Source organism: Anolis sagrei, chromosome 2, assembly GCF_037176765.1.
Source record: "Anolis sagrei isolate rAnoSag1 chromosome 2, rAnoSag1.mat, whole genome shotgun sequence".
NCBI classification, from domain to species: Eukaryota; Metazoa; Chordata; class Lepidosauria; order Squamata; family Dactyloidae; genus Anolis; species Anolis sagrei.
The window spans coordinates 195,190,582-195,199,690 of NC_090022.1; positions in this window are offsets into that span (position 1 = coordinate 195,190,582).

Below are 9,109 nucleotides of genomic sequence, written 5' to 3' on the forward strand. Positions count from 1 at the left end.
TCCTGAGCCGCTCCTGAAAGAGAGGTCTCGGCATGGACATTGAAATCCCCCAGGACCAAAAGCCGCTGGGAGCTCAACGCCATGTCCGAGACCACTCCTGCTAGCTCAGGTAGGGAGACTGTCGTGCAGCGGGGTGGTCGGTATGCTAACAGAATCCCTATCCTGTCCCGGTCACCTAACCTAAAGCCGGCACACTCGAATGATGATGATTGTGGGATGGGGCACCTGATCAGGGGAATACAAACCTTATAGACTACTGCCACTCCTCCTCCCCGCCCTCCGGGTCTTGGCTGGTGCTGCACAGAGTAACCTGGCGGGCATAGTTGGGAGAGATTCACCCCTCCCCCCTTGTCCAACCAGGTCTCTGTTATACATGCCAGGTCGGCTTGTTCCTCCTGGATTAGATCTCGAATAATGGAGCACCATCCTCAACCCAGAGGGGCCACCATCCTGACATCTCAGCTGTATCTTGCCGGGAGTATTTTTTGGAGTTGCCAATATATTCCTATTATTTTCAGGCTGAATCGTTTGTATGGGTGTAGTATGAGTGATCTTTGGAATTGCCAATGTTCTATTGTGAATTTTGGGCCGAATTTGCTTTTGTGTTGAATCCTTGTTATATTTTGGATTTGCCAGATTATTATGATAGTTTTTGGACCGAATTAAATAATTTGTTCTCCCTTTCCCATATCTCCCTCTACCAGTCACCACCCCTATGGCAGCCCCCGCACCCGTAGAACCCCCCACCCCGGGGGGATTTCCTCCATACTCCTCGCTTGCAGTATCACTTGTTAATGCATAGTAACAGACATGATTGTGATTATATATCTCTGGACCCTGAGAATCCCCCCCCCCTCATTACTTCCTACTCCTTCCAGTGTGCTGGGGGTCATAAAGTGCATTTGTGCATTACTAGCGGGGGGGAATATCAGCAGTAACAAAAGTGACAAGAGTGATGACATCAATAAATTACTGGAAGTACACAATCTAAATCTAGGACGTACACAATCTAAATCTAGGGTTAGACTAGAGACTCAAGTCTGTCCAAAGTGCTATAGTGCCAACAGCAAATTTAGTGGTTCGGGACCAGTTGGTAACTTCTGGCAAGACCAGGTGGGCTAAAGTGCAGGATTAAAGTGCTATATTAAAGTGCTGGATGTTTTCTATGGCTCAAGATCTAATAATACCATAGAGTCTCAATTGCTGGACTAAAGTGCTTGATAGTTCAATAACCCAGAGTCAGAGCCCACAAGAGGTTCCCAATGTCATTCTGCTAGGATGGGCAGTTTGAAACATAGGACCAAGTTTTTGGGGCCCGTGGACAACGAGCCAGCACCCCTTGGCCTGGTCCTCAGTTCTTCCTGACCGTTCAAGTGAAGGCTGATAGAGCTTGGTGGGAATTGCGGGCGGTGATTCCGAGGAGACTGTTTTTAGCAACAGTGTGGAATGATGTTATTGCACCTCCTGCCAGAGAGGGCGGTGTTGCAAAGAATAACAGAGTTTGTGTTGCTATGAGTTCTAAGTAGCAAGCAGCTGAACGCTGAAACTTCTATGGTGTAGGCCTTCCGGTTGTTGCTTAGGCCCACTCTGATGGAATTAGCGATGTTATTCCGGATGACAGTGGGTATAATAAAAAGGGTCCCACAATGTTGGATGGCCGGTCTTAGTTGTTCTGGGTGGAGGAGGGCGGTTGTTGAATGGCGCCGCTGAGAGCGCCAAGGAGCGAGGGCCCTCTCCATTTTCGGCCCTCTCCATCTGACATAGGTGGTTCCCTGTCTGTGCCGTCACACCCAGACACTATAAAGTTAAAAGTTTATCTGGGCGAACCGCGGGTGCCTTTCTTAGAAACTCACGATTCTCAGCAACTGAGGCCAGTCCAGATTTGAACATCAACAGAACATTTATTTTTCAAAGTCCTTGACAGATTTGGCACAGCTTGATGAAGTTACAAACACAAACAGTCAATTTGGGAAACCATATAGATGTTATTTCTTTCCTTTTTCCTTCAGTTACCGAGTTAACTTTTCTCCAACGGTAGAAAAGTCCTGGGATCTTTTACCCTAACCCTGAGCTGTTATCTTTCAGAAAGAGCAGGTCTTCCCCTATCTAAGCTCAAGATTAGTTCTGGAGATGAATGGAGCCTTTCTCAATGACAGAAATATCCAGAGATATTCCCTGTCCCAGCACTGAGCTACTGTCCTTTAGAAAGAGCAGGTCTTTCTCTATTTGAGCTCAGTGCCAGTTTCTAAGGCGAGAGGGTGATTTTAACCTTAACCTCAACCCTCAGTCTCAATCGTATTCACAATGGCTTGTCCGAGCTGCCTAGCTTGGCCACCAGCACATCTGAGGTTTTTCTATACTAAAGAAAGCAGGAGAGCCTTTCCAAAATGGAGATCTCATCCCCAGGGAAAAGGGCGGTCTCTAAACCAAAAGGATACTTTTTAAACCAATAGTTGCAAAAGGCTTTCAGGCTGGCTTCCAGCCTCTGCTAATGTTTGATAATTAGGGTGCTGCTAAGACTGTAGCAACCCGGGGAAATACAAAGGGATGCTATTTCAAGCAACTAAAGGCAATGCAAACCAAGCTCCTGGAAGATGGAACACTGTCCTTTGCACTAAAGACCCATTTGCTCTACATAATTCTAGTGCGTGCTATACAAAAGGGAGGCCTTCCATAGCAAGGTGAGCAAGTGTGGCATTTACAGCTGCTTTTAGAATGTGCCACTTTCTCTCACCTCCTCCTAATTTCCCCATTTATTCACAACTCATGTCAATAGCTGCAAACCATAGGCAAAGCCCCAAAGGAGTCTGCTTGCAATTAATTCAGGAGGAAGAGGGGAGGAAGGGGAGAAATCCTGCCCATCCCTTTAGGCTCAGGCAAAAGCCAACTGCCACAGTCTCTCCCAGGCTTGTCTTCCTTGTTAATAAGCTTTGCCACTTTCACCACGCTTGGATGTTGTTTGGCCCCACCTGTCCCAGTTTTCAAATGTGAAATGTAGGAGAGTATGCTGGAAGAACTGGTTTCAAACACCGGCAAGCTGCTCTGACAGCACTGGGAGAAGCCTGTTCATAAAGAGTGTCAAAGATCTGTTGTTGTCTCAGTAAAACACAAAGTGTGTCGCTCTGATTTCTTAAAAAAAAAACTTTGTGCAGAACTATAAATAATAGTTGAAGCTCCATATGAGCAGATCTCATTGCTCCCATTAACTGGAAGTGTTGTGCTTTGGGGAGATGCTGCCTGTAGCCACTGAGTAGTTTATACCGGAAAAAATTCTGCATGAGAAGGAGACTTTGTAGTTGTTGCCTAGCACTGCTCCTAAACAGCAGTCATGGACTGAAATCTTGCTGAAGGGCTGCATTCCACATTGTAAAGTATGGAGACATGGCAGCACATGCCTGGGTCTTATCCACAGAAGATGACAGCATTGTTTCCTGGACTAAATCTCCCAGAATCTCCTAGCTGGCATACCCAAAGGATTACAACATTGACTATGTTGGTTGAGAGATACTGAGATTTAGAGTGTGGATGCACACTCTCAGGTCGTCAGTTGACTTATGGAGATCTCACGAATTTTATGGGGTTTTATTACACAAAGAAAACTCAGAGGTGTCGTTGCCAATTCCTTCCTCTACAGCAGTTTTTGTTTATTTGTTCAGTCATTTCCGATTCTTCGGACCAGACCAGCCCACGCCAGAGCTTCTTCAGAGTCAAGCCAGTCACTTCAAGGATGCCATCCATCCATCTTGCCCTTGGTCGGCCCCTCTTCCTTTTTCCTTCCATTTTCCCCAGCATCATTGTCTTCTCCAAGCTTTCCTGTCTTCTCATGATGTGACCAAAGTACTTCATCTTGGCCTCCAATATCCTTCCCTCCAATGAACAGTCGGGCTTTATTTCCTGAAGTATGGACTGGTTGGATATTCTTGTGGTCCAAAACACTCTCAGAATTTTCCTCCAACACCACAGCATCCATCAAAAGCATCCATCTTCCTTTGCTCAGCCTTCCTTGTGGTCCAGCTCTCGCATCCATAGGTTACTATGGGGAATACCATTGCTTTAACTACATGGATCTTTGTTGCCAGTGTGATGTCTCTACTCTTAACTATTTTATTGAGACTGGTCATTGCTCTCCTCCCAAGAAGTAAACATCTTCTGATTTCCTGGCTGCAGGAGGTCCTCAAACTTTTTAAGCCAAGGGCCGGTTCATGGTCTCTTAGACTGCTGGGGGTACAGACTATAGTTTGAAAAAAACACGAATGAATTCTTATGCACACCACATGTATCTCATTTGTAGTGAAAAAAAACCAAAAACAAAACATGAATGAACAACACAATATTGTTGCACTCCGAGACTGGGAAACTACCCCTGTACTTAACACACATTCCAGTCCAAGGTAAGATAGCAAAGCAGTTTAGAATATATATGAAAAGCAATTCAGCAAAAAGCAGAAAAAACCATAGTCCAAATATCAAGAATAATCCACAGAGATTACAGTACAGGAATAGAATCAAAAACCAAGAATATGAAAGCAGAAAAAAATCCAAAACTTGAGATTCAAGAACAGTCCTCAAAACTTGGAATCATGAAACATGAACAAAAGGAGACATAAAACACGAAACTAGAAATCCCTTGACTTGACAGTAGGTCTATACTCAAACGCCAATGTTGCCTGGATTAAAGGACCCATCTGCTGGGCTAGCTAATACAGAGAGAAAATCATGCCTTCTCCTCTGGGAAACTGATAAGGATTTCTTGGCTAATAGGCATTCAACCTTCATAAACTTTCCTGAGAAGCTCTATGTTGACGGAACATAAATCTCCTGTCTAACTGTTCATTAGTCTGTTTGCCTGGACCTTCTGTTTCTCCTCTGAACTCAGATCTGTTTTTGACCTTGCTTCCTGAGTGAACTACCCTTCAGGAATGTGGCTTTCAAACACAGACCGCTCATTTTAAGGGCACAAAATCTCTTGCTGGCTCTCCTGCTTTCAGAACCAGAATCCCCAGTGTCCTCAGAATGACTAGCAGGCCCAGAATTCCCAGAGAGTCCTCTGGGAATTCTGGGCATAATCAAAAGCTGAACTACAACAAATATTTAATATGAAGAACAATTTTAGCCAACATAAACTTACTAGTATTTCAATGGGAAACATGGGCCTGCTCTTGGCTGATGAGAGAGTGAATTAGGATTGTTGTTGTTGTGTGCCTTCAAGTTGTTTCAGACCAAGGGCAGCCTTACATCTAAAGTTTGGTGTGGGGGGCAGGTAAATGGCCTTGAAGGGTCACATCTGGTTCATGGGCCTTAGTTTGGGAACCCTGCTCTACAGCACCTAGGATTCATTTGTAGTCTCTCATCCAAGTACTAACTAGGGCTTAAGGAGAAGGTACATATTGAAGGTACATGCTGAACATTAGAAAGAACCTCCTTTTTTTTTTTAATATGTTTTTTATTAGCTTTTTCAGTTACGTGTATACAAAGAACATAGGAATTGAAGTGTTTTGGGACAGGGGTAGAAGGGGAGGGGAGGTGGGTGCGAGGACACCAGGAAGAGGGGGGTAGGAAATCCCGGGAGTAAAGGGGGGGGAAGTGCGCCTTCTTAAAAAAAAGCTTGACTTCCAAAATAGTTGGCGGGAAATGTTCCTCCTTTGTTGTTATCTCTCTTCTTTCCTTCTTGTTTTTATTCCACTACCTTATGGTCCAATTTCTTATAGGATTTTTTTCCTTTCTTTTAGATATGACCTCATCGGTTCCCAGTCCGTCCTTCTTTTCTTAGTTTTATCATATAGTAGATTAGCGAGGGAGTCCATCTCCATTAGGTCTCTCACTTTTAAGAGCCAGTCTTCTATCGTGGGTAGATCTTTTTGCTTCCATTTGCTCGCTAATACGGTTCTCGCAGCTGCTGTTAGATGGAAAAGAATTCTATCTTTATTAGTGTCGAGGTCGAAATCCAGTAGGTGCAGTAGATAATATTCCGGCTTTAAGGCAAATTTTGTTTGGATAATTTGTTGGGTTTCTTTATGAATCTCTGCCCAGAATTTCTTCACTTTCCTGCACTGCCACCAGGTGTGCAAGTATGTACCTAGTTGAGAACCGCATTTCCAGCAGTTACTGTTAATTCCTTTATAAAACCTCGAAATTTTTTGTGGAGTAAGGTGCCATCTGAAGGCCATCTTGTACCAGTTTTCTGTTATAGCTGCCGAGCTGGCGTATTTGCTCTTTTTCCTCCAGGTGTCTTCCCATTCTTGAAGAAGGATGGTGTGTTCGAAGTCTTTGGCCCATGCAATCATGCAATCTTTAATTAAATCTTTTTCAGTGTCCCATTCTAATAGCTTACTATAGATCTTTTTTATTAGCTTTTTCTCCTTCACCATAACTGAATCCCAGAAGTTATCTGTTGAGGCAAAGTCCGCTTTTTTGTCTTCTTTGAATGCGTTTGCCACTTGATGGTAATGAAACCACGACAGGTTTTCATCTATTCTTCTAAGCGATTCAATTGATTTAAGTCTCCATTGGTTGTCCTTCTTTTCAATCAGGGTTTTGTAAGTATGCCATTGGCTGCTTGGAAAATCTCTTTTATGGTTGGCTTCGATGGGTGATAGCCATAATGGAGTTTTGCTGTAGAAATGTCTCTTGTATTGGATCCAGACTTTGAGTAACGCAGCTCTCACAAAGTGATTTGTGAAGCTTTTCTCGATTTTGGCTTTATCGTGCCATAAATAGGCATGCCAGCCTCGCCTCAAGTCGAAGCCTTCTAGATTGAGTATCCTTGTTTTTGAGATGGTAGTCCAGTCCTTCACCCAGGTTAGCGCGCAAGCCTGGTAGTATAGTTGTAGATTCGGAAGGTTCAATCCTCCTCTTTCTTTTGTGTCCGTCAGCGATTTGTATTTAATCCTGGCTTTTTTGCCATTCCATATGAATCTAAGTATGTCAGAAAGAACCTCCTGACTGTAAGGAGAGCTGGGTTGTTGTAGGTTTTTTCGGGCTAGGAACTAGGAAAAAGGGTTTATATATCTGTCTGTCTGCTGGAGCTAGGTGTGAATGTTTCAACTGACCACCTTGATTAGCATACAATGGCCTGACTGGAGCAAACTTTTGTTGAGAGGTGATTAGATGTCCTTGTTTGTTTCCTCTCTGTTGTTGTGCTGTTGCAATTTTAGAGTTTTTTAATACTGGTAGCCAGCTTTTGTTCATTTTCATGGTTTCTTCCTAATCACCTCTCAACAAAAGTTTGCTCCAGGCACAGTCAGGCCATTGTATGTTAATCAAGGTGGTCAGTTGAAGCATTCACACCTAGCTCCAGCAGACAAGAGTCCTTTGGGTCATTCCACAGATATATAAACCCTTTTTCCTAGTTCCAACAGACCTCGCTACCTCTGAGGATGCTTGCCATAGATGCAGGCGAAATGTCAGGAGAAAATGCCTCTAGACCATGGCCATATAGCCCGAAAAAACCTACAACAACCCAGTGATTCCAGCCATGAAAGCCTTCGACAATGTAATGAGAGCTGTTCAGCCATGGAACTCTCTGGTTCCGTGTGGTGGAAGCTCCTTCCTTGGAGTCTTTTAAATAGAGACTGGATGGCCATCTGTTGGGAGTGCTTTGATTGTGCTTTTTGTGCGTGGCAAGGCATTGGACTAGATGACTAACATGGTCTGTTCCAACTCTATTATTCCACGATTCTATGATTCTAGTTCTAGGTAAGTCTCCCTTAAGATCTTCAGTAAACAGTGCACAAAATGATCACTTTCCCCTGTAAACAGATGCATATGCTATTTCTGTCTTGACCTCTCCCTTTAATTACTGCTTTCCTGGGTGTTTTGTAACTTCATCTGAAGCCTTTTTAAAACCCCAGAGTAAGTGCACCCCAGTATATACCAGTATTGTCTAAGCTGACAGATTTGGGAGTTGTAGTGTGTGTGTGTGGGGGGGGGGGGAGGGGGTAATGAAAGGGAAGGAAAGGAAAGTGCAATGGTTTCATTGAATACAAAGAAGTAGCAAGGTTTACATTTGCTTTCACTGTGAAGAAAGAAGCACGCCTTTTCCTCCAGGCCTGGCCCTAAGTTGTGTTAAGTATTAGCACATGGAAGTAATCTGGGAAACATTTGCAGAGCAATGAGACAATGCTTCGGAGAAAACTGGGATGAAGTGAAATGTGAAAAGTGAAATAAAGACCAGACATATGTGCAAGTCAGTCTGCTAAATCCGTCTGCAAAACTTCTAAGTCCCAAGAGTCAGATCTCATATGGAAGGATTTTGAGAGGCTGGGAAGAAAGAGGTTAGCATTTCCCTGACATTTACTACATAGTTTTTCTTTTGCTGCTAAAATACCCTGACTCTTATTTGGTCACCAGCAACTGGATTAAATAGCAGAGCAATTGGCTCAGGATCAACAGCAAGGACAAATCTCTGTTATTCTTTGGCAGAAGTATTTGCCTCATATCTGCAAATGCTTCACCCAGAGCATGATTCTAGGCAACGTGTTGTCGAAGGCTTTCATGGCTGGAATCACTAGGTTCTTGTGGGTTTTTTCGGGCTATAGAGCCATGTTCTAGAGGCATTTCTCCTGAAGTTTCGCCTGCATCTATGGCAAGCATCCTCAGAGGTAGTGAGGTCTGTATGCTAAGTGAGGTCTGTATGGTCAGACCTCACTACCTCTGAGGATGCTTGCCATAGATGCAGGCGAAACGTCAGGAGAAATGCCTCTAGAACATGGCTCTATAGCCTGAAAAAACCCACAAGATTCTATGCAACGTTTTGGAGGGAGCAAATATCTTAGCATTTAAACACCTAGACCCTCAACACTATCAGAAAAACTAAAGAACTCTGCAGAAAGAATTTTAAAAAATGCTTTTTCCATCTGCCCATTAGTCCCTATATTTCACTGCTAATAGTAATGGTAGGTAAAGAGGTAAAGGTTTTCCCCTGACATTTAGTCCAGTTGTGTCCAACTCTGGGGTGGTGCTCATCTCCATTTCTAAGCCAAAGAGCCGGCGTTGTCCGTAGACACCTCCAAGGTCATGTGACCAGCATGATGACATGGAGCGCCATTAGATTCCCACCGGAGCAATACCTATTGATCTACTCGCATTGCATGTTTTCGAACTGCTAGGT